The 24,630-nt window shown below is 45.9% G+C and overlaps 1 pseudogene; it reads left to right on the forward strand.

Moving 5' to 3' along the window:
* Window positions 1–20,646: 20,646 nt before the first annotated feature.
* The window catches only part of LOC125091441 (60S ribosomal protein L12-like), a 97,872-nt pseudogene continuing 93,888 nt past the window's right edge, over window positions 20,647–24,630 (forward strand).

The following is a 24,630-nucleotide window of genomic DNA, read 5'->3' on the forward strand; positions in this document are numbered from 1 at the left end:
GAGAGGTTGAGTGGCTTGAGTGGATGACTTGGGCAGGAAGTAATAGAATTGGGATTTGAACCTGGACCCATCTAACCTTCAAAATTTAAGATTTATTTATTTAAAGTATATTTATACCTGACATGAGGCTCGAACTCAACCCCAAGATCGAGAGTCACATGCTCCTCAGACTCAACTGGCTGGGCACCCCTGGACCCATCTGACTTTTTAAAGTACATGATTGTTCTGTACCATGGTTGGGGAGGGTTGTCCAGGATCCTGGGGGTCATGGAACTACTTAGAAGACTTGAGAGTGATCCGTTCCTTTGTTGTGTCCTCGCAATGGCCCTTATTCATTATAGAGCACTATATAGAAGTCATCACCATTACATGATTATTTTTAACTGGTTTATATAAATTGTGGAAAATAAAATAGTTTGCATGATGGGCTCATCTTAGGGTCCTGGACCATTAAGTGTTAAAGATGTTCAAGCTTTGTCTATTTAGCCTAGAGGTGATGCTTAACAAACATCATCACAGATGATATCACAGATGGAGTATTCTAGAACCTTAAGATCACTATTTGGTCTGTGAGGATGAGTGTCCTTGACTTAGGAATCAAAGGCTTTGGAGAACCTCAGGCCCCAGTGACCTGAACTTTCTGTCCCCAAGCTGGAACATATAATTCAAGTGTGAGGTGTATATATAAGATATTTTGATTATTTTGGACTTAAGTAATTGGTGTAAAGAGGTCACCACTGGGAGGAATTTCATTAGTCCTACAAAACCCAGAGACTGGTTAACTGGTTATTCAGAGTTACTGAGTTCAGCTAAAGGAGAAGATATTTCAAGCATGACAGGACTTGCCAATAGCACCTCTTTAAGCCATTTCATGGATCTGTCCAGAAAAACTTCAGGTATGTCTAGAATATCACATGTTTGGACACACAGCATGGTTACACTTACAGGGCACACTGGCTGGAACAGGCATGTGGACTAGGTCCCATGGATGGATTGAAAGATTTTCCTTAGCGAACTAAGAAAGGAAGTAGAACTAAGAAGGTACACAGATGCTAATGAAAGCCATTGTTTTATTTTTTTTTATTGAGGTATAATTGACATAAAACATTATGTATATTTTTTAAAGATTTTATTTGTTTGGAGATTTATTTGTTTGAGAGAGAGGGAGAGCAAGAGTGAGAGAGAGCGCACAGAGGTAGGGGCAGAGGGAAAGGGAGAAGGAGAGAAGCAGACTTTGCTGAGCGCAGAGCTCATGGCAGGGCTTGATCCCATGACCCTGAGCTCATGACCAGAGCCAAAGACAGCCACTGTTATAACTGACTGAGCCACCCAGACGCCCCTATTTTTTATTTATTTTAAAATTTTATTTATTTATTTAATAGAGGAGAGAGCACTTCCGCACACATGCGGGGGTAGGAGCAGCAGGCAGAGGGAGAATAAGAGGCAGGCTCCCTGCTGAGCAGGGACTCTGACGTGTGGCTCGATCCCAGGGCCTGGAGAGCATGAACTGAGCCAAAGGCAGACACTTAACCGACTGAGCCACCCAAGTGGCCCCAGCAATCCCCTGATATTTTAATTTCTGTGTGTTAGTTAAGTTTACAAAATTTCCTTTCCCCCCCGTGGCTCCTATCTTTTTCTCGATTTTTTTTGTTTCTATTGTATTTTTCCCTTTCTCCTCTCACCTCTGCCCAGAGCCACTCTGCCACATACTTGGCATTTTGCCGGTGGTTTCAGGTCTGTAAAAAAAAATTCACTGACATGAAATAGTGTTTCATCTCTTGATGAAAACAGCCTTGGTAGTGATACAGATGTTTTATATGAAGACATGGCTCAGCTCTGCTTTGTATCCACAGGGTGCGTTTCCAAATGATTTGTCTTTGCCTTTGAATACCGAGGTATCCCCTTCCTGATGGCCCTCATTCCAAAACTGTGCTGAAGCTGAATTAGACACTTGACAGAGGAGAAATACCTCGGTCATGGTCATGACAGCCGAAATAGACCAACTCACAAACTCCCTTTCCTCCTGAGTAAGGAGAATGTCCTCTTTTTCCCGAAGGGTGGTTTACAAAGAGATGCTGTATCTTGAGTCTTTGCCGAGCCAAGCATGGTTTGCATATTTGCAGCCATGGGAAAAACCCCAGTCCCTCCTGCATTTTATCGGCTTCTCAGTGGCAAATTTGTGGGATGTTTCTATTCTGCTCTCATCTTTCTTTAGAGCTTATGTAACAGCTGCCAAACGTGGTTCAAGCTCTCCATCAATGTGGTGACCGTATTTTCCAATTGTAAGTCAGGACACATTGGCTGACAAATTCCAGCGTGCTTAAGCAAACAATGGGATGGGATATTTGAAGTCCAATGGTATAGACACCATTCTGCGAGAAGCAAGCACGTTCAAATTTCGTCAATATGGGAACATTTGTTCAAACTCCTGTTTGTGACAGAGAATGGTAGGCTTCACCTCCTGAGGTGTTTTTTTTTTTGTTTGTTTTTTTTTTTTTTTTTTTTTTTTTTTTTTGGCTCCTTTTGAGATTCTGTTGTTCTCCGCTGCTGAGATTTCAGGTCAGATGAGAGCAGTTTTAACCCCAATAGAGTCCTGGTGAGTTCTGGTTATTCATTGTTTCCGGTCCTGTAGCTACTTTGCTGCAGAAACTGCGTTGTGAGGGTACTGTGTTTGTGTGAAGATAATGCAAGGAAGGGGCGCCTGAGTGGCTCAGTGGGTTGGGTCCTCAGTGGGTTGGGTCCTTCGGCTCAGGTCATGATCCCAGAGTCCTGGGATCGAGCCCCACATCAGACTCTCTGCTTGGCGGGGAGCCTGCTTCCCTCTCTCTCTCTCTGCCTGCCTCTGCCTACTTGTGATCTCTGCCTGTCAAATAAATAAATAATTTTAAAAAAGAGATAATGCAAGGAAGGCACCATATTGAATTGCTGCTCATAAAACCATAAAGGGGGGCGCCTGGGTGGCTCAGTGGATTAAGCCACTGCCTTCAGCTCAGGTCATGATCTCAGGGTCCTGGGATCGAGCCCCGTATCGGGCTCTCTGCTCAGCGGGAAGCCTGCTTCCCCCTCTCTCTCTGCCTGTCTCTCTGTCTACTTGTGATCTCTCTCTCTGTCAAATAAATAAATAAAATCTTTAAAAAAAAAAAAAACCCATAAAGGTCCTGACATGTGGCTTGTGTAATTACTGTCTTTACGTAGCGCTCATATTTCATATGTGAAATTTGGGGAGGCATATGCCCTTTAAGAGTCTTACAGAGTCGTGGACTGAGAGGGAATAAAGTGGCCAGCATTCAGGACGGTGTGGAAGAAGGAGCTTTCTTATCTGCAAATGGCAGGGAAAAATGCTTCCTTAGAGAGAAGCCATTATTAATACTACGGAAAGGGCTCTTTCAGCCTCAGAGCCAAGGTCACTCAGACCATTAGGAGAGCTCTGAGTGCATAAGAGGTTTGTTTGTGTATTTATTATTTTATTTGAAATTTTAGTTTGTTAATATACAGTGCAGTATTGGTTTCTGGAGTGGAATTTGATGATTCATCACTAACATACAATCCCCAGTGCTCATCATAACAAGTGACTCCCTTAATCCCCACCACCCATCTAGCCCATCCCCCACTGACCTCCTGCCATCAACCCTCAGTTTGCTCTCTATAGTTAAGAGTCTCTTAGAGGGGGCGCCTGGCTGCCTTAGTCTGACTTAAGTGTCCATCTCCTGATTTCGGCCCAGGTCAGGATCTCAGGGTTGTGAGATCAAGCTTTGTGCTGGGCTCCATGCTGGAAGGGGAGGCTGCTTAAGATTCTCTCTCTGCCTTTCCCTCTGCTGCTCGCCTACCTCAAAAAAAAAAAAAAAAAAAAGTCCTTGACAACTACTGACATCTTCTTTTATTTTTTAAACTATTTTATTTATTTATTTGGCAAAGGAGATCACAAATAGGCAGAGGGGTGGGGGGAAGCAGGCTCCCCGCTGAGCAGAGAGCCCGAATCAGGGCTCGATCCCAGGACCCTGGGATCATGAACTGAGCTGAAGGCAGAGGATTAACCCACTGGGCCACCCAGGCACCCCTGACCAAAAAAACAAAGTCTCTTATGGTTTGTTGCCCTCTTTTTTTCTTTCTGGCCTTCCCATATGTTCATCTATTTTCTTTCTTAAATTCCTGCATAAGAGGATTAAATGCATAGTTTGGACCCTCTATAAATGTTGTAAAGGTGTTCTTAGAACACGGGAGTATTTGAAAATTTTAATATAGTGTGAACTCTGAATGTAAAACAGTTTCTTTATCCTGCTTGACAAAGTGAAGACCCTTGTCCCCTCCTAGGAGCATTTCTTTCTCTTGAAACCAAGAACCAAATGTCCCTGGCTCCTTGGTCCACCCTGGTCAGGGTGGCAGCAGAGATGACAATGGGGCTCCATTTGCTCCCCATTCCCAGCTCTGGGGATCTGAAGGTGCTGTTACTCCCCTGAGTTTGTAGTTGTCACTGAATTAACTCTGGATGGAAATTTTCTGTTTTCCTGAGCAAAGCGGAAGACACGGGAAGGAGTGGAAGTGTATTTACATTTCTGGTTTAACCGGTGATCTTCATTAACCAGAGTCAGTACCCATCTCCTAAAAGTTGCCTCAGAAATCAGTTTGAGACAGTAACTTCCATTGCTGAGTTTGTTTGTTTGTTTTTAATTTATTTTAGAGAGAGAGCATGAAGTCGGGGAGGGTAGTAGGGAGGAGGAGAGAATCTTCAAGCAGACTCTGAGCTGAGTGCAGAGCCTGATGCAGGGCTTGATCCTCCCACCCCGAGATCATGACCTGAGCTGAAACCGTCTGATGCTCAAGCCACTCAGCCACCCACGCGCCCCTTTTGCTGCTAAATTCTAGATAGAAGTAGCTCTTATAGACTCTTAACTTTAACTCTTAAAATTAGTTCATTAGGGGTGCCTGGGTGGCCCAGTGGGTTGAGGCCTCTGCCTTTGGCTCGGGTCATGATCCCGGGGTCCTGGGATCGAGCCCTGCATTGGGCTCTCTGCTCAGCAGGGAGCCTGCTTCCCTTCCTCTCTCTCTCTCTCTCTGGCTGCCTCTCTGCCTACTTATGATCTCTGTCTGTCAAATAAATAAATAAAAATCTTTAAAAAAAATTAGTTCATTAGTGGGGTTCTTGGCTGGCTCAGCTGGTAGAGCATGTGACTCTTGATCCTCCGGGGTTGTAAGTTTGAGCCCCATGTTGGGGGGTGGAGTTTACTTAGAAAAAAAGCTAGGCTGGGGCACCTGGGTGGTTCAGTTGGTTAAGCGTCTACCTTTGGCTAAGGTTGTGATCTCAGGGTCTGGCGATCAAACCCCACATGGGGCTCCCTGCTTGGTGGTGAGCCTGCTTCTCCGTCTCCCTCTGCTGATCCCCCTGCTTGTGCTCAGTCTCTCTCACTCACTCTATGTCTCAAATAAATAAATAAAATCTTTAAAAAGAAAAGTGAAGAAGCTAGTCCATTGGGACAAAGGAGTGTCTCCTATTGTCCCAAAAGAGGTGAGATGATTCTATTAACAAATCCCGTAGCCCCTCTGAGCACTCTCCAGTCTATGACTTAGCAAGCTATGAGTATGCGGCATTTTTAAAAAAGATTTTATTTATTTATTTGATACAGAGAGAGAGAGAGGGAATACAAGCAGGGAAAGTGGAAGAGGGAGAAGCAGGCTCCCTGCTGAGCGGGGAACTGGATGTGGGGCTCGTTCCCAGAACGCTGGCATCATGACCTGAGCCAAAGGCAGACAATTAACGACTAAGCCACTCAGGTGATCCAGTATGTGACATTTGTATCAGGAAACCTTTGTCTTGTTTGCTCAACCATAAGGTGTTCCTGGTGAAAGCCAACACAAGCTTGCTGAGCCTTGTTTGTGGGATCTAGGTCTACAGTATTCGAGATCTCTAAATCCTTCATCACCTCTGTAAGAACGTGGCTTGCAGCCCAGATTGGGAAGTACATGAAGTGAAATTCATTGTCCTTTGACGTCCCCATCCTTTTGTTCTTTTTTGCTCGGTCATCCTTTTCTTCATTTAAAACATATTTATTGAGCTTTTACTATTCGCGAGGCATTTTCATTGTACTAGGCATTGAGAATACCAGTGGCAGACAACGCAAGATCTTAATTTTCACAAAGCAGCCACATAGAACATCAGTTAAGAACATGTAACTTGGTGATCGACTGCCTGCGTTCAGATTCTGACACTGCTACTTAAACTGCTGTTTGATGGCAGGTAGGTCACTTAACCTCTCTGGGCCCCAGTTTCTGCATCTGTAAAATGGGAAGATAGATACTTCTAGATCATGATAAGTAAAGGGAGGGAACAGGTTGATGAATCCAGTATCCTGATACTGTTTAGATCTTGTCATAACATTTTCCTTTTTAAAAGTTTTTTTCTGTTCAGTTGAGTTTGTTTATTTAAGTTTTTATTTCAATTCCAGTTAGTTAACATACAGTATAATACTAGTTTCAGGTATATAATGTAGTGACTCAACAGTTCCATACAACACCCAGTGCTCATCAGGACAAATACCTTCCTTAATCCCCATCACCTGTTTCTGCCATCCCCCCCCCCCCCCTCTGGTGACCATGAGTTTGTTCTCTCTAGTTTTTTGGTTTTTCTGTCTGTCTCTCTCTTCCCCCTCCCATGATCATTTGTTTTCTTTCTTAAATTCCATATATGAGTGAAATCATATGGTATTTGTCTTTCTCTGACTGACTTGTTTCTCTTAGCATAATATACTCTAGCTCCATCTACGTCATTGCAAATGGCAAGATTTTGTTCATTTTTTATTGTGAGGAATATTCCAATGTATATATATGCCACATCTTCTTTATCCATTCATAAGGCGATGGACACCTGAGCTGTTTCCAAGATTTGGCTATTGTAGATAATTCTGCTATAGACATTGGGGGGCATGTATCCCTTTGAATTAGTATGTTTGTATCCTTTGGGTAAATACCTAGTAGTGTAATTGCTGTGTCATAGGGTAGCTCCATTTTTAATATTTTGAGGAACTTCCATACTGTTTTCCAGAGTGGCTGCCACAGTTTGCATTTCCATCAACAGTGCAGGAGGCTTCCCTTTCTCCACATCCTTGCCAACACCTGTTGTTTCTTGTGTTGTTGATTTTAGCCATTCTGACAGGTGTGAGGTGATAAACTTTGTAAAAAAAAAAAAAATCTGTTTTCTGTTCAGTTGACTTTATTTATCTTTAATTTATTTTTTTAATATTTTATTTATTTGCCAGAGGGAGAGAGAGTACACACAAGCAGGCAGAGAGGCAGGTAGAGGCAGCAAGAGAAGCAGGCTCCCTGCCGAGCACGGAGTCCGATGCGGGACTTGATCCCAGGACCCCGGGGTCATGACCTGAGCCAAAGGCAGTGGCTTAACCAACTGAGCCACCCAGGCGTCCCTTTAATTAATTTTTTTTTTAGTAGGCTCTACACCCAGTGTGGGGCTTGAACTCATGACCCTGAGATCAAGAGTCTCGTGCTCTACCAACTGAACCAGCCAGGGGCCCCTTGTCATAACATTTTCCTGGGAAAAAACTTTACATCATCATTTGTACTGTGCCACTGAACAATCTTTTAACACATTTACCTTTCTACAAAAAGCAAAGTTCACATTAGCTATAAATCAGTTGTTAAACTTTATTGCCCTTTGGAATCATCTCAGAGGCCCCATCACCAGAAACCAGGTTGGCTGCTGGAGTTCACCTCTTTTTCCCCAGGCGGTAGAATGGAGGAAGAAAGGGGAATGGCGGGGTCCTCTGTCTTTCCAGGAGACTTCCTAACAATTTCATGTAATGTGCTTGCTTACATCTTACTCTTGATTTTTAGGGGCCTGACTTCACCTAGCTGCAAGCCTGGGCAATGTGTTTTGTGTTGACCCTGCTCTGCTAACCGCTGAGTTTTTATTGACTCAAGAAGAAGGGGAGAATGGACATTGGGAAGCAACTGGCCATCTTTGCCACAGTGCCAAGCTAGTTCTTTGGGCAAATTGTTATCCAAATTTGTGGCTTTCCCTTTTCTCACTTTGGGACTATCTCTAAGACTCCGCTTCTTTTCATTATTTGTAACTAGGTGGGATTTTTGGTTCCATTAAAACGAACATCTTACATCGAGAGCTTACTCTGTGCTGAGCAAGGCACAGTTACATGTGCTGTTGTCTCTGTTATCATCCGCATTTTAGGGATGAGGATCTTGAGGCATGGAGAGGTAGATGACGTCCTCTGTAGTGCAGACTCAGGATTCAAAGGCCTTTTGATTCCAGAACTTGCCTATCAACACAGCACTGCTTGATTTACTTAGAGTTGGGGAAAGGGAATGGGAAAAGGAGGAAGGGAGGAGAGGCAGGTGTCTTTCATGTGAAATGTGTGTAAATTCCCTATTCGTAACAAATGGAACATGTGTATCACAGAAGACTTGAAATACTTGGTTGGATATATACACATTTTTTATTGAGTGTATTGGTTTGCCATTCAAGGACTGTCACAATCTGGCCTCCGCTTTTCCCAGCTACCTTAACTCATCCCATCCAGTGGGACATCATGATTTTATTTATTTGTTTTTTTGAGACATACACACATGCACACACACACAGAGCACAAGCTGAGTGTGGAGCCTGATGTGGGGCTCGATCCCATGACCTGAGCTGAAATCAAGAGTTCTATACCTAACTGACTGAGCCACCCAGGCGCCCCAAAAAGAAGTTTAAGAAATAGGCAAGTCTGGGTTTGTTCACTGCTTCTTCCACTCTTACCTGTGTGGCTTTGGGCAACTTAACCTACCTCTTTGTACCTGAGTTTTATTTTTCTTTAAAACAGGAATGATACGGGCACCTGGATGGCTCAGTCGGTTGAGTGTCTGCCTTTGACTCAGGTCATGATCTCGGGGTCCTAGGCTCGAGCCCTGTGTTGGGCTCCCTGCCCTGTGGGGAGCCTGCTACTCCCTCTCTGCCTTTGCCCCATCCCCACCATGTGCTCTCTATCTCTCTCAAATGAATAAAATCTTTGAAAGAGAACCAAAAAACAGGAACAATAATGCCTACCTTAGGAAGTTGCAGAGTGTACATGAGATGGCGTAGGCCTTCCGATGAACGTTCCTTTCACTGGTCGGCCTGTTTTCCTTCTTCCCTGTCCTCACTCTCACCCCTTCCCCCTGTCCTACGGTGCTCCAGTCAAACTAGTTGAGTTTGTTTGGTCTACCCAGCGTTTATTGCCTGCTTTTACTTTTAAAAAAAATTTTAAAAGATTTTATTTATTTATTTGGCAGAGAGAGAGAGATCACAAGTAGGCAGAGAGGCAGGTAGAGGGAGAGGAGGAAGCAGGCTCCCTGCTGAGCAGATCCCGATGCGAGGCTCGATCCCAGGACCCTGAGATCATGACCTGAGCCAAAGGCAGAGGCTTAACCCACTGAGCCACCCAGGTGCCCTTATTGCCTGTTTTTTTTTTTTTTTTAAGATTTTATTTATTTATTTGACAGACAGAGATCACAAGTAGGCAGAGAGGCAGGCAGAGAGAGAGGAGAAAGCAGGCTCCCTGCTGAGCAGAGAACCCAATGCGGGACTCGATCCCAGGACCCTGGGATCATGACCTGAGCCGAAGGCAGAGGCTTTAACCCACTGAGCCACCCAAGCGCCCCTATTGCCTGGTTTTAAATGAGGCATGCTCGGATTCATTCAGCTGATATCCCACCCCTTGCTGTCTTCTTCTTCTTCTTCTTTTTTTTTAATATTTTATTTTATTTATTTGACAGACGGAGATCACAAGTAGGCAGAGAAGCAGGCAGAGAGAGGAGGAAGCAGGCTTCCCACTAAGCGGAGAGCCTGGGACTCCATCCCAGCACTCTGGGATCATGACCTGAGCTGAAGGCAGAGGCTTTAACCCACTGAACCACCCAGGCGCACCCCCCCTCTTGCTGTCTTCTTAAACTGAGCCCATTTATACTCATTTCTGGTCTCTGCTGGGCTCCTGAAGGCAGTTCAGTTTGACAGAACCCCCCCCCCCACCAGTTTAAATCCTGCTCATCATTTAAGGGCCATCTCGAATTCCTTCTCTCCTATGGAAGTCTTCCTTGATCTGACTGTAACCTGAAATTTCTTGCTTCCCCCTCTTTTTTTTCTCCTGAAGAGCGTGAAATGTATTTCTTCCTCTGCTGTGTGGTGATGGCGTGTGCGAGGCTTACTGGGGAGCTCACTAAAGTCCAAGCTCCTTGAGGACAGGGATCTTACCTTACTCATCTTTGGAGCCTCCTAGCAGCTCTCTTGCTCATGTGAGGTAGGAACTTAGAGGATCATTTGACTAGTCCACAAAATTGCCCTCGCTGTAAAGCTGAACTATGGAAGCTCAACCCCCACCCCAAATGTACTTTCTAGAAATGCATTTTATTTTTTATTTTTTGAAACTATTTCCTTTATTTTTTGTAAATATTTTATTTATTTAATTTAGAGAGAGGGCGGACAAGCAGCGGGAGGGCCAGAGGGAGAAGGAGACTCTGGGCTGAGCAGGGAGCCTGAAGTGGGACTCGATCCCAGGGCCCCTGGATCAGGACCTAAGCTGAAAACAGCTGCTTAACCGATTGAGCCACCAAGACACCCCTAGAAATGCATTTTATGTGTTTATTTATTTTATTTTATTTATTTATTTTTTTTATTTGACAGAGAGATCACAAGTAGGCAGAGAGGCAGGCAGAGAGAGAGGAGGAAGCAGGCTCCCTGCCGAGCAGAGAGCCCGATGCGGGGCTCGATCCCAGGACTCCGAGATCATGACCTGAGCCGAAGGCAGTGGCTTAACCCACTGAGCCACCCAGGCGCCCCATTTATTTATTTTAAATATTTTATTCATTTATGTGTCACAGAGAGAGTGGGAAAGAGAGATCATGAACAGGGAGCTCAATGTGGAGCTCGATCCCAGGACCCCAGATCATGATCCGAGCCCAAGGCAGCCCCTTCACTGACTGAGCCACCCAGGCGTCCCCAGAAACACAATTTAGAAATGCACAGTAACATGCTTTGGTAAGAATTCAAGAAGTATCCAACCAGATCACTCTCTGGGCAAGATGGAAAGTAGATTTTCCCCTCAATCCACAACACTGGCATGGGATCTGTAATTCTTTAGTTTTGTTTCCAAATTGGTATTGACGTCAGTTGCCGAGAAGTCTTGGCTTGTGCTAAATTGCATATTGGACAGGATGGGCTTTGAAAAGTAAATGGAGTGCAACCCCATCAGCCGGGAAGCTCTAAAATGAATGTGCATGGTTAGTGCAATCAGTGACTAATTAAGGTGAGGTTTATGGCCATTTAGCTCTTTCACCCTGAAGAAATTTCCAGACCAGTTATGCACCACTTTGGACTGAGGATTGGGAGGCCAGCGGGTCAGAGAGCCAACGTCACCAAGGGGTCTGGCTCTGTCATAGGTGGGTTGATAGATGGGCTTGAGGCTTGAAGAGTAATTATTCTCAGTGGGTCATTTGGTTTCCATTGGTGATCCCAAAAGGCTGGAATGGACTCCATGAAGTCAATAGGAACCTTGGAGGAAACTGGAAAATTATTGCTGGATTTCAAAACCGTGTGCTAATAAGAACTGGCTGAGGCTTTTGCCGGGATAAAAGGAATCATTTAGAGCTTCCCACCAGACGAAGAAGGCCAAGCTGAATTGTGGTGCTCCAGTTTCCCCGTCCGTTGTGGCTTTGGTTCTGATGGTGACCTTCACCACCAGGAGACCAGGGCCTACACGTTTGCCACTTCCACCTTCAGGCCAGAGAAGACTGAAAAGGTCTTCATTGCATGGTGTGAGATGTGGTCTCCCCCAAAAGTAGGAACACCTACAGATCCATCAGTAAGGAATGAGATAATTTGCTTAGGTTGCAACCAGAAGCTAAGCAGCTCTTTCCAAAGAAGATAGATCTACGCCTAGGTTCAGCAACTTCAGAGGTACATCATGAATACAATACACATTTGTAAAAAAAAAAAAAAAAAAAAAAAAGTATACGTAGGGATGCTCAGGTGGCACAGTCGGTTAAGCGTCTGCCTTCGGCTCAGGTCATGATCTCAGGGTCCCGGGATCGAGTCCTGAGTTGGGCTCCCTGCTCAGCGCAGAGACTGCTTCTCCCTCTCCCTCTGCCCCTCCCCCTGCTCATGCTCTCTCTCTGAAACAAATAAAAAAGACCAGGGGGATGTTCGGCAAAGGCCATCATTTCTTTATCTAGTGGCAGGCGCAGGTGGGGATTGCCATCAAAGTTGCCTTTTTATTTTATGTTATTCCTTGTTTTGTTTTTATAACAGGTGGGCAGTAGAGGACTAAAGTAAGTAGATCTTCTTTCCTTTAAAAGGAACCCAAAGCGCTTTTCAGTGTCCTCTGGTCACACTGAGCTGTGAGTTGACTTGACAAGAGTTCTGAATATCGATTGCCCTTGGGAGCGGGGCGAGGGGTTGTGGTGTGGTATTTCTTCAGGTATCAGAGCCTCAACCTGATGAGATAGGACATTAATGATGGGATTCCTGCTAGTTACTTGTAAAGCAAAACTAGAGGCTCCATTTCCTGAGCCCCCCCCACCTTAGGGGTTCTTGTGGGGCCAGTGATTTTCACACCAGCAGCCTCCAAGTCTGTGAGAAGCAGCGGAGGCCCAGCAGGTGTGCCCAAGAGGGGTGGGGTGGGGAGGAGGAGCATAGGGAGAGGGAAAAGCGGGCTCCCTGCAGGGCTCGATCCCAGGACCCTGGGATCGTGACCTGAACCGAAGGCAGACGATTCACCCACTGAGCCACCCAGGTGCCCCCCTCCAACTTCTGCCTGTTTTTCTAGTACCAGGGTTTCAACTAGGATTTCATTTGAGGGGGAAAAAGCAGCAGAATCTGCTTAGTGAAAGTTTATAAACCATAGTGCTATACCACACTTAAGGATAACATAGGTACAAGAAAATACCCTCCTTTTGTGGATGAGGCATCGAGGGTATGAGAGTTGAATGAAGTTGCTTCAGGACAAAACGTGGAGTCCATTGTAGGGGCATAACTTAAAGTCCTTAGTTTGGCCGTCTTCCTCCCATGTCGGTGTCTCATAGGAGCTCTCTTTGGTGAGCTCAGGAATACAACTGAATTAAGAAACATTGAAAGGTCTGGGGTAGTTTTGAAAGGCATGATCTTCTTACTACCTCATCGCCTGGATTGAACATTTCTTCCTGAGCCTGGACTGGAGGTGGGCAGGGCCTCGGAGGCCAGCAGAAAACACTGGCTGTGGTGTGCGTCTGTTTGAATTACCAGGGAAAAGTCAGCAGGATGTTCTCATTGTGGGTTGGTAGCCTAGACTGGGCAGTGGTCCCCTTTCCTGTACTCCATAACCCTGGGCCACTTATATCCTGGAAGGATTGAAATATACAGTGTGTCCCATGATTGTACTTTGTTATTTTTTTAAAGATTTTATTTACTGATTTGGGAGAGAAAGTGAGAAAGACTACAAGTCGGGGGAGGGGCAGAGGGAGAACAGACTCCCTGCTGAGCGTGGAACCTGATGTGGGGCTTGGTCCCAGGACCCTGAGATTGTGACCTGAGCCAAAGGCAGATGCTTAACTGACGTGAGCACCCAGGAGCCCCATTTAAAAATTTTTTTTTAAGTAAGCTAGTGCTCACTTAGGCAGCACATGTACTATTTTTTTAAGCAAGCTCTATGTCCAACTTGGGGCTCAAACTCATGACGCCACAATCAAGAGTCACATGCTCTATCAACTGAGCCAGCCAGGTGATCCCCCCCATGGTTGTACTCCAGATGGATTGATGCCTTAACTCCCAAATGTCTCAACCAGCACCCAAAATATATGTCTTGGAACATTGCTAAGGCATAAAGGCAGAGACCAGAATAGTTTTTGGTTATAAGGCAAGAGTTAGGAGTGGTACATATCATGTACCATGGCTCCTTTAAGATAGCAGAAGGCCAAGAGCAGCTTACTGTTTATAGGAGGAAAAGATGCTGAATTTATGGCCTCACCCATAACCCGTGTGTCTGTGCCTTCATACCTGACTGAACTTACGTGATTTCCAATCTCTGTTCCCTTTCCACATTGTGGCCTTTGGAACATCCTAGAAGGTGTCTTGGTACGTTTGTAAGAATTCTTTTATGAGGGGCACCTGAGTGGCACAGTTGGTTAAGCATCTGCCATGGGCTTAGGTCATGATCCCAGGGTCCTGGGATCGAGCCCCGCATCGGGCTCAGTACTCAGCAGGAAGCCCGTTTCTCCCTCTTCCATTCCCCCTGCTTGTGTTCCTTCTCTCTCTGTCAAATAAATAAATAAAATCTTCAAAAAATAAAAATATAAAAGAACACACTTTAAAAAAAAAAAAGAAAAGAATTCTATTATGAGTCTTTTCTTCTGCCCTTCATTTTGACCCCTAGTCCAGGGTCTCTTCTATCTTCTGCTTGGAGCTGGTCTGCCAAGGTCCCTCTGTGTCCATTTATGTCTCTTCTCAGGGCCAGGCCACGTTTACTGGTGAGTCATCACATTGCTTTTCATTTGGAAGCAAATTTAATAGCCCCTGGTGGAGATATTTATTTATATTTATATTTATTTAGTTTTCATTTTATTTCTAGTAGAAACTCTCAAAAATCAATAGTTGAAAACAGAGGTAATGTTTATCCTGCTGTTAGTATGGGCTTCTCTTACTCCCTCTTCCCAGTGGCCACTTGTGTTGGGGGAAGGCTGAGTGAGCGGTGCTTTCCCTTTGGTGTAGATCAGCCAGAGATCAGCATGGCTCAGGTGAGCTTGTAGCACCGTGAGGGACGGATTACCTCCAGCCCGAGTTACTTTTAAGATAAGGAGACCAGAGGCGCCTGCGGGCCTCAGTCGGTTAAGCCGCTGCCTTCAGCTCAGGTCATGATCTCAGGCTCCTGGGATGGAGCCCCCTGTTGGGTTGTCCGTTCAGCAGGGAGTCTGCTTCTCCATCTCCTTCTTTGTTCTCTTTTCCTGTCTTTCAAATAAATAAAATCTTAAAAAAAAGAAAAAGATAAGGAGACCATCTCATGAAAGCTGGTTAGTGTGTCATGGGCAGTTCAGACTCTGGCCCTTGGAATAGAGCCCGACTTGGGGCTCGATCTCATGACCCTGAGATCATGCCCTGAGCTGACATCAAGAGTCAGACACTTAACCCAACTGAGCACCCCCAGGCACCCCCATCTCTTTGCTTTTTTTTTTTAAGATTTTATTTGTTTATTTGACAGAGATCACAGGTAGGCAGAGAGGCAGGCAGAGAGAGAGAGGAGAAAGCAGGCTCCCTGTTGAGCAGAGAGCCTGATGTGGGGCTTGATCCCAGGACCCTGGGATCATGACCTGAGCCGAAGGCAGAGGCTTTAACCCACTGAGCCACCCAGGTGCCCCCCCCATCTCTTTTCTATCTGCACCTTTTTCTGCTATAACTAGAGGCATGTGTCTCCTAGTTTCTCTTTCTGCCTGAACTCTCCCTTTTACGATACATTCCCCACTGTACTGTATGCCAGATTCATCTTCCAAAATCCATGTTTCATCATAGCTCCCCCCTTTGCTTTGAAATCTTCAATAGCTCCATGTACCTATAGCATCCAGTAGTACCTACTGAATCAAGTCCAGACTCCTTGACCTGGTATTTAAAAGTCTTTGTGATCTCTTATCAAGATTTCCATCCTCTTTCTCCTGATATTCTTTTTTTTTTAAAAAGATTTTATTTTTAAGTAATCTCCATCCTGAACATGGGGCTTGAACGCACCACCCCAGGATCCAGGAGTAGCATACTTCACTGACTGAGCCAACCAGGCGCCTTCTCCTAATATTCTTTCATGCTCCCATCCATCCTGCCACATTTCGCTTCTGCAAATGCCTTATCATTTCTTAGAGCCTTTTGGATTTGTCATTTCCCCAGCTTTACTTTTTGTTTTCAAGCATCAAAATTCAACCTTAGGACTCAATTTAAATGCCGTTTTCCCCCGATAAGCTTTCTGATCTCTCTCTTCGGGGCATCTGTTTGGCAAGGATATGGTGAAGGGAACTCACCTTCCCTGGTGGTGGGGGAGTGAGTTGACTACTCAGATTCCTTCCAGTCCTATTCATTTTTCTGAGATATGTTTATTTTTTTTAATTCTTTTTAAAAAGATTTTTAATTTATTTACCTGAGAGAGACTGAGAGAGAGCACAAGCAGAGGGAGAGGGAGAAGCAGGCTCCCCAGTGAGCAGGGAGTCAGACTTGGGGCTTGATCCCAGGACGCTGGGATCATGACCCGAGCCGAAGGCAGACACCCCAACTGACTGAGCCACCCAGGTACCCCTCTAAGCTGTGCTTCTTGAAAAAAACATGAAGTGTGAAGACTCTTAATGTTGATAAACCAAGGAATGCCTTCCACTTCGGGTTCTTTCCAGCATCTCCTCTCTCCTCCCAACTTGACTTCCCACACTCTCTGTTCCCGCTGGCAGAGAACCTTACTGTTTCCACCAAAGAGGCAGTTAAGCTGGGGACTTTACTGGAGCAGGCAGGATGCATTTCAACATTGCTCTGAGAAGAAAAATGGCGTCCGTCCGTTGGCCCAGCATGCTTTCACAAAACAATTTTTAATCCTTATAATTATTCTTTCCTCTACATTCCTCAAGCTATTTTGTGCCATTCTTCAACTACTGTCTTGCCCCCGTACCTCCTCATTGGACACATCTTCCTCTCTAGACTTAAAGCTTTTTGAGGGCAGAGACCTTTTCTTATTTGTCATTTTGTCCCCCATAGTGCTTATGGGTGCTCAATGTCTGGTGACTTGAATTGACAGTGGATAAAGAAGGAGCTCTTGAGGGTTTTTTTTTTTTTTTTCTCTATTATCAGACAGGAGGTACAAAATAAAGGCTTGCTTGATCCCTACCCGTGTCTGTGACAGCGGCCATTGTGAAGATTCCCTTTGGTGGGGGGGCAGTAACCTGTCTCCTACTGAGCCAGAAAGACTTTGATTTCTGGCAGAGCAGCTCTTGGTTTTGTGTGGCAATTTCGCTGAGTCCCTTGGAGAGAGAGCAATTTCAGAAAGCATGGTTTGTTTGATTTCCATTCTAAACAGGGAAAGCAAATAGCAATAAAGCATAGCATAGCCATGACCCTTCACAAGACGTCCTATAGCCAGGTGAGATACGACTTTAACAAAATCCCATGAGCATGGATGGGGGCCAACCCCAGCAGCAAGCTCAGAGATCTGAGAAAATTGTCACCCCGACAGGCCGGAGGCAGGGAGGGGACATCAGAATGAGCAAAGAGGACTTCATGGAGCCTGCCTTCGTAGATGCATTTTGCAGGGCAGTCTGGGAGTAGCTGGAAGAGGAGTTGGGCCAAGCATGGAGAACCGTGGAAGCCAAGTTCATTAGGTAACATTGGTGTTTCTAGTTTACCTATGGCTGTGATCACAGGTACCAAGTCTTCTCTCGTGTTTGTCCCTCTTTCTTTCTCTGGATTCTGGAGGGTAAGGGATATGCTCAAGAGAGTGAGGACACTTTTCCTTCAGATCTATGAACTCTTCATAGGTATTTGTATGAGGCTTAGAGGCTCAACAAGCACCAGTTTGAAATACTGAATTTTTATTTTTACTATTTATTTATATTTATTTTAATTTTTAAGAAAGATTTTATTTATTCCTTTGACAGAGAGAGAGACAGTGAGAGGGAATACAAGCAGGGGGAGTGGGAGAGGGAGAACCAGGCTTCCCATGGAGCAGGGAGCCTGATGCGGGGCATCACGCACGACCTGAGCTGAAGGTGGGTGCTAAACCGACTGAGCCACCCAGGTGCCTGCCCCTGAAATACTAAATTTTTAAATGAAGTTGAAGCCCACCCATAGAGGTAGTAGTAAAGAACCATGAGCTTGTAGAAATACTGACCCACCCATACAACCAACACAGGGACAAAATATTGTGGATCAGACTGGGCATAGAGAGAAAAGGTTTAGTTTTAGTATAATCGATGATAGGAATTGAAGGAAAGAATAGGCCAATGGGAAGAGAAGAGCCAGCATGGAAGCCCAGGCTAGCTGGGGCCAGAGGGACTCAGGTCCTAGGGGTGCATGTCCATTCTGGGCCCTCAGAAGGCCTTTTCCTCAGTTGGGCGGTAGTAGGCCTGCCTATGGCCTGGGTACTGTATCCTGAGGACTGGCATCTGCTCTGAAGTCCGAGTCCAGGCACATCCTCCAATCTTCTGATGATGCATTTGAACCCATCCTACCTTAATAGCAAGAAGAGGTTTGGACAGTACACACCCCTCCCCACTCTGGTCTCTGTAAGGGATACTCCCTACATGAATGAACACACCATCTTCTGGTTACCATTGCTGTCTCTTGGGATGTGGGTAGTATGAGTCTGTGTTCCTGGGTCTGACCCACTTGGAAGTACACACGAGATTGAGTTTCCGGACATGGCAGCCGAAGGAAGAAGCTCTGAACCATGGTGCGCTTGCCAGAGGTCCCGGAAAAGACTTTGGGCCGGTTGGCTTGTCACCTCTCCCGTTGGACACTCCTCCACCTCCTGGCCACCCTTCTCCGGTTACAGCAAGGGAATCGATGAGCTTCACGCTGCCTTCTGGTGGACTGGATCTTCAGATTCCAGCATGTGCCTCCTCCGCACTCTTCGCCCCCACCCTTCGCCATTGGGCATTAATGCTCTTGGCCTTGTTCATCCTGTTTGTCCCCGTCCTCTTGCATTTTGTGAGTGCCTCAGCTGTGTTTATGTCTCTTCCTTTCTTCAGTTCAGAGCAATCTGTTCCTTTTGACGAGCCATAAGCTCCCACACTATGCTAGGAAACAGGGTCCTGGTAGCCTCAGACTTGGGTCCCGCCCCCTCCCCTTTGCAATTAAGTCGGGGACGTGGGGTGGGGTGTTGGGAGAAATCCATTCACTTAAATCCAGTGTTTTTTGTTCTGCTAAACTGTCAGTGTCTTTTTATCCCTCTAATCTATTGTTAGGATAAGAGAGACAACTACTTTACATTCCGGTTCTGTGCCGTTTTCTCCCCCAACAATTTCTTTTCTTTAATTATGCCATTTAAAAATGTTTGCTGCGTTATCTAGTGTGTATTATCTGTTGACAATTCTACCTGAATGGACCCATTTGGAATATTTTTTGTGGAAGTCTGTGGGGGAAACAAAGGTTTTCTGTTTAGAAAGTTGGTGTTATGTGTTGAATTGTATCCTCCCCAAATTCCCATGTTGAAGCCCTAACTCTTAGTACCTTAGAATATGACCTTATTTGGAAATAGGGTCACTGCAAATGCAATTAGTGAATGGGGTCCTCCTGGAGTAGGGTGCGCCCCAATTCAATGAGTGGTGTCCTTATGAAAAGGGGGAATTTGGAGGGCTGCCTGGCTGGTTCAGTCTGTACAACATGCAGTTCTTGATCTTGGGGTTGTGAGTTCGAGCCCCACCTTGGGTGGGTGTAGAGATGACTTAAAAATAAAATCTTAAAAAAAAAAAAGTGGTGGTGGGGATTTGGAGACAGACATACAGGAAGGAGCACCATGTGAAGGTAAAGGCAGAAATCAGGGTGCTGTTTCTACAAACTAGAGAACGCCAAAGCTATCAGGAGCTAAGAGAGAGACATGGGACAGGTTTTTCCTCTCAGAGGCCTGAGAAGGAACCAATCCTGGGGCGCCTGCATATCGGTTAAGCATCTTCCTTGGGCTGAGGTCATGATCTCTAGAGTCCTGGGATCGAGTCCTGCATCCTGCTCCCTGCTCAGCAGGGAGTCTGCTTCTCCCTTTGCCCCCCCCCCCCCCCCCCCAGCTCCTGCTTGCTCATTCGCTCTCAAATAAATAAAAATCTTAAAAAAAAAAAAAGCAACCAATCTTGCTGACCCCTTGATCTGAGACTTCCAGCCTCCAGAACCGAGAGCATTAAGTTTCTGCTGGGCTAGCTACTCAGTTTGTGGTACATCGGCCCTAGAGACCTAAGATCCTGGCTCCACCGAGTAATTCCAGGTAAGCCTATGTTCTAGAGAGCGAGGAACACGTGGACTGTGAACTCACACCGTGTTACACATTTCGGGAGCTCTCGCGAGACTGAAGGTTACCGGAGAACGGAAACTGTCTCGAGAGCTAGTCCCCGGTGAGCAGAGCTTGGAGCTCCCCATGAAGGACCGATGAAGCTGGATATATGTTCTTTGGCATGTTTGTGAAGTCAAGTCGCACATGGACACTTCTCCCCATCTTCACAAGGAGGCGGGGTGAGTGTGCGCGCGCGTGTGTTTATTGTGTAGCTGTAGGTGTTTGGCGACTAAGTGGGCTGCGGACTGTACCTCTTTGTAGTTCTAGAGATGGGAAGTGGTTTGGCCTTCCAAAGTGAAGCTTGAAGTTGAACTTGCCCGCTCTCGGCTCTATCAAGTGAGTCATTGGGAGAAAGGCCTCCTCCCAGATGAATTCAATTTGTTAGCGTTTGGGCCTGACCCTGCAGGTGCTTCGGATAAAGCCACTAATGCAGCTCACCGGTGAGGCGCTGGTAAGACCTTCTCGAGGGCAGCCGGTTCCGCGGAGGACTCTTCTCTGGCCGGCAAACCCTTGTTTCCGCCTTCCTCCCCTGCCTCGGTGTCCCCGCGCGCCTACGTCCCCGCGCGCCTACGTGGAGGTGGCGTCGCGATCCCAGGCTTCAGACACTCCGCCCACTGCGGTCTAGCGGTGAGTATCCATGCATGCATGCAGTTTCGAGAAAGGAAACAAGAGTCGGGGCCTTCCTCCCGCCTGGTCTTTCCGGAGGCCGGCCAGGGAGGACCAGCCCTGTGTGCCTGGCTTGCCTGGCGTGCAGCCAGAAAGTCAGAGCCGCTCCAGTTGGAAAGACTTTCTAGAGACTGGAAACTGTATCTGGCTGGTGTGCGTTTAAGCGGCTTATTTTTCCAAAGCTCATTCGAGGCTTATTGTGCAAGAGTCAGCGGGTGTGTGTTTTAAATAGGATAACCTATTTAAATTTCGTGATTTCGTGAACCAGAATTTGGTTAGATGGTCTAAACCCGGGTTTTTTTGGGGGGGAGGGGAGGAATTTATATATGTGGAAAGCCTTACAAAGGTATGAAAATGAAGTAACGCATACTCAACGAATTTGACAAATCCTCTTTATTGAAGGGAACATAAAGGATTATCTGCAATTGTAGACTGCCAGAAATGAACCCACAACAGGTGTTTACATTCGGGTCACTGTTCTTGGTATTTAAACTCTATCAGGGTCCAGAATAAAACCCAGTGCCTCTGGCCTCCTGGAGCTACATTCTAGAAGTGGGGCTGTATATCCTCCAACTTTCAAAGGCCCTTCCTGGGATGGTTTTTGAAAGGCAAGGTCTTTGTAGGTGTCAGCATTTTAGGGACTAGGCCTTTGAAGTAAAATCCACTGTTAAAAGTAGTATTGATGTCACCTGAGAGATGTTGGAAAAGCTATCTGGATGTTGGCTTGGGCATGACACCTGGCTGGGGAATAGAGAATTGAATTTTAGTCCTTGGGTGACTTTATCTCGTTCCCCAAGCGCACCTTTGTTGGGCCCTAGTAATGAAACAAAACCCTGGTTGTCTGGCTCTGCTTCTCAGAGGGTTCCATTGCCTCGGTCGTTTGAACGGTTGGAGGCTCTGCTTGGATCCCTCTAGCCTGTGAAGCGGTCCACCCTTCCGCCGTTTCTCAAAGTATGGTTCTCTATATTGTGCACTTTCCTCTGTGTGGTTGTCATTTCTGGACCTTTTAAGTCTCAGTTATCTGCCGCGCCACTACCTGACAGCTGACAGGTTCTTAAATGATCGTGGAGTGAGTGAATGAGCCAATGGAAGCCTCCATGATCGTCTGGTCTATTAGGAAAGGGAGTGGTAGTTGTGACTGCAGCTCTCGTGAAATAGTGTCCTTTAAAAGAAGAAAAGGGCTAGACCCCACGGGGCAGTGGGCCCCGCCCTGGGTTTGGAGGTTCGACTCCTCCCACGGGGGAGTTGTGACAAGGATAGTGGAGTAGCCAGAGTTGACTGAAATCAGTTCCTAGGGCTGAAAGATCCATACCCAGTTCTCTTGCTCCCTGTTGCTCCAACTTCTGCGTGCATGAGAAACACCTGGATCGCTTGTTAAAGAGAGATTGGATCAAATCTCGGTTTTGATTTATTGCACCTGGAGCGGGGTGGGGTTGGGGGGTTGGCAAGAATTGGAATTTCTGAGAAACTACCAGGTAACCGCTAATCATGCTGCTGGCCTGGGAACCTCGCTGGTGTAACCGACCTATAGTTAAGTCCCAGTTCTACCCTTTCCTGTGTGGTTCTGGACCTGTTTCTTCACCTTTCTGATCTGTACATTGGAATAATATTAGTACCTATCTCCTAGGATGGATGTACAGGCAAGATAATGTGTAGAAAGAACTTAGCACAGCACTTGAAACTGAAGAAACATTGAGTAAATGTTAAGTAGGATTCTCACTGCTTTGCATCTCAGTAGCTTGATATAAAACAGACCCCTATGGAAAAGTTTGAATGGGGAAGCAGGTGGTAGTTGGGGGCCTAGAAAAGGTGGCAGAATATTGAGTTTAAAAAATATTGAGGGACGCCTGGGTGGCTCAGTTGGTTAAGCAGCTGCCTTCGGCTCAGGTCATGATCCCGGCGTCCTGGGATCGAGTCCCACATCGGGCTCCTTGCTCAGCAGGGAGCCTGCTTCTCCCTCTGCCTCTGCCTGCCACTCTGTCTGCCTGTGCTCGCTCTCTCTCCCTCTCTCTCTCTGACAAATAAATAAATAAAATCTTTAAAAAAAAATTGAAAATCTTTAGTCTTTGGGGTACCTGGGGGGATGGGTTGAGGGTCTTGATCTTGGCTCAGGTCTTGATCTCGTGGTTGTGAGTTCCAGCTCCATGCTGGGCGTGGAGGCTACTAAAAAAAAACAGAAGAAAAAACCCAACAAAAAGAAACTTTGACCTTGAATATTCAACTTTGGGTTTAGGCAGATGCCTGGGTACTGCTGCAGGTGTGATGTTGATGTTTGAGCAGCACAAATCATTTGATGGTATTTTTCTGACCCCAGATAGGTCTTGACAGGTGTTCAGTGGATTGGAATCTGCCAGAGAACCAAAGGCCAAGAGTTGGTGGGGTTGTTGCAATTTGGGCATGAGACCTGCACACCTAGTATCCATTGTCCTTAGTTTAACATTCCATGTGATCCCTAGGCCAGTGACCAAGCTAAATCCATTGTTTTAGAATACTCCTGTGGTTCTGTTTAAAATCCACAGTCAGCAGATAGGTTCAAGGGCTTGTTTGAAATGAGAAATTTTTCTTATTTTTTTTTAAAGGACTTTATTTATTTACTTGAGAAAGCTGAGCAGGGAGCCTGATGTGGGGCTCCATCCCAGGACCCTGGGATCATGACCCAAGCCCGAGGCAGAAGCTTAACCGACTGAGCCACCCAGGCACCCCCTCTTTTTGTGCATGCACATGCTCGGTATTTTCTAAAGTGTAATCCAGAGACCTTTTGTATCTACCTGTGGTGCTTGGTGAAAATAGGAGAGCCCTGACTTAGACTTAAATGAAGTCGAACCCCTAGACGTGAGATCCGAAAAATAGACATTTTCAGAAAAACCTCCCACTCTTCTGGTGCACACTAAAGCTTGGGAAACACCACCACAAAATCCTGTCTGTCCCTCCTATATGAGGTCAAGGACTGTTCTATAGTTGAATTGTATTTAATCATTAGAGGGGTTCATAATATTGACTCCAGGATCCCTCTTAGCTCTGTAAAGCTCATTCCAGGAGCACCTGGGTGGCTCATTGGGTCAAAGCCTCTGCCTTCGGCTCAGATCATGGTCTTGGGGTCCTGGGATCAAACCCCACATGGGGCTCTCTGCTCAGTGGGGAGCCTGCTTCCCCCCCTCTGCCTGCCTCTCTGCCTACTTGTGATCTCTATGTCTGTCAAATAGATAAAATCTAATAAATTAAATAAAATCAAAATAATCTTTTAAAAAAAAAAAAACCTCATTCCAGCTAGGAGCTCCCTTATGCTACCTACCTGATACTCCTGGATATGCTCGAGAACAGCTAGGAATGGCGTGCAATTCAACAATAGTTGATGAATAATTATCACTAGAGTTAAGTGGATGATAGAAAATGGGAGAACAATATGATTCCTGATTTCAGGTGACTCCTGCTGTGGTCACCTGGCTTGGTCAGGAGCCCTCCCTGCTCTGTCTTCTTGCAAAATTGAATACGTGCTCCTGGAGTCTCGTCCCAGGGTTACAACAAATCCCCCCGTTCCACTCCACTATCTGTTTCATAGTCCATAGCCGGTCATCCACAGACCTACTTTATTCATGGGAAGAGACAGGAATTGTTAAGATTCAAATAAGTCTGGACCAGTGCCCAACCTATAGAAGAGAAGAATAGCAATGACAAGGCAGTTTCAAGTCCGCACTCAGTGTCTGTACATAGCTCTGTGCTGCTGGCCGACTCTGCAGGGCTGAGAGCTGCTCCCTACCCTGCCTGTCTGACTTGGCCTGGCTAAAGCCCTCTGATCTCTGTTTTACTTTCACTTGGCACCTTAGTTTACTAAGTCCTGTTTCTGCTTCTGCCCTGGTTACTGACGTTCAACCAGAATCCTTTATTGCATCTGCCACTTTCTCGCCATCTCTGCTTATCCACAAAGGGTAACTGACTTCAGGAATGTGTAAAGAAA

This window comes from Lutra lutra, chromosome X (assembly GCF_902655055.1).
Source record: "Lutra lutra chromosome X, mLutLut1.2, whole genome shotgun sequence".
NCBI lineage: Eukaryota > Metazoa > Chordata > Mammalia > Carnivora > Mustelidae > Lutra > Lutra lutra.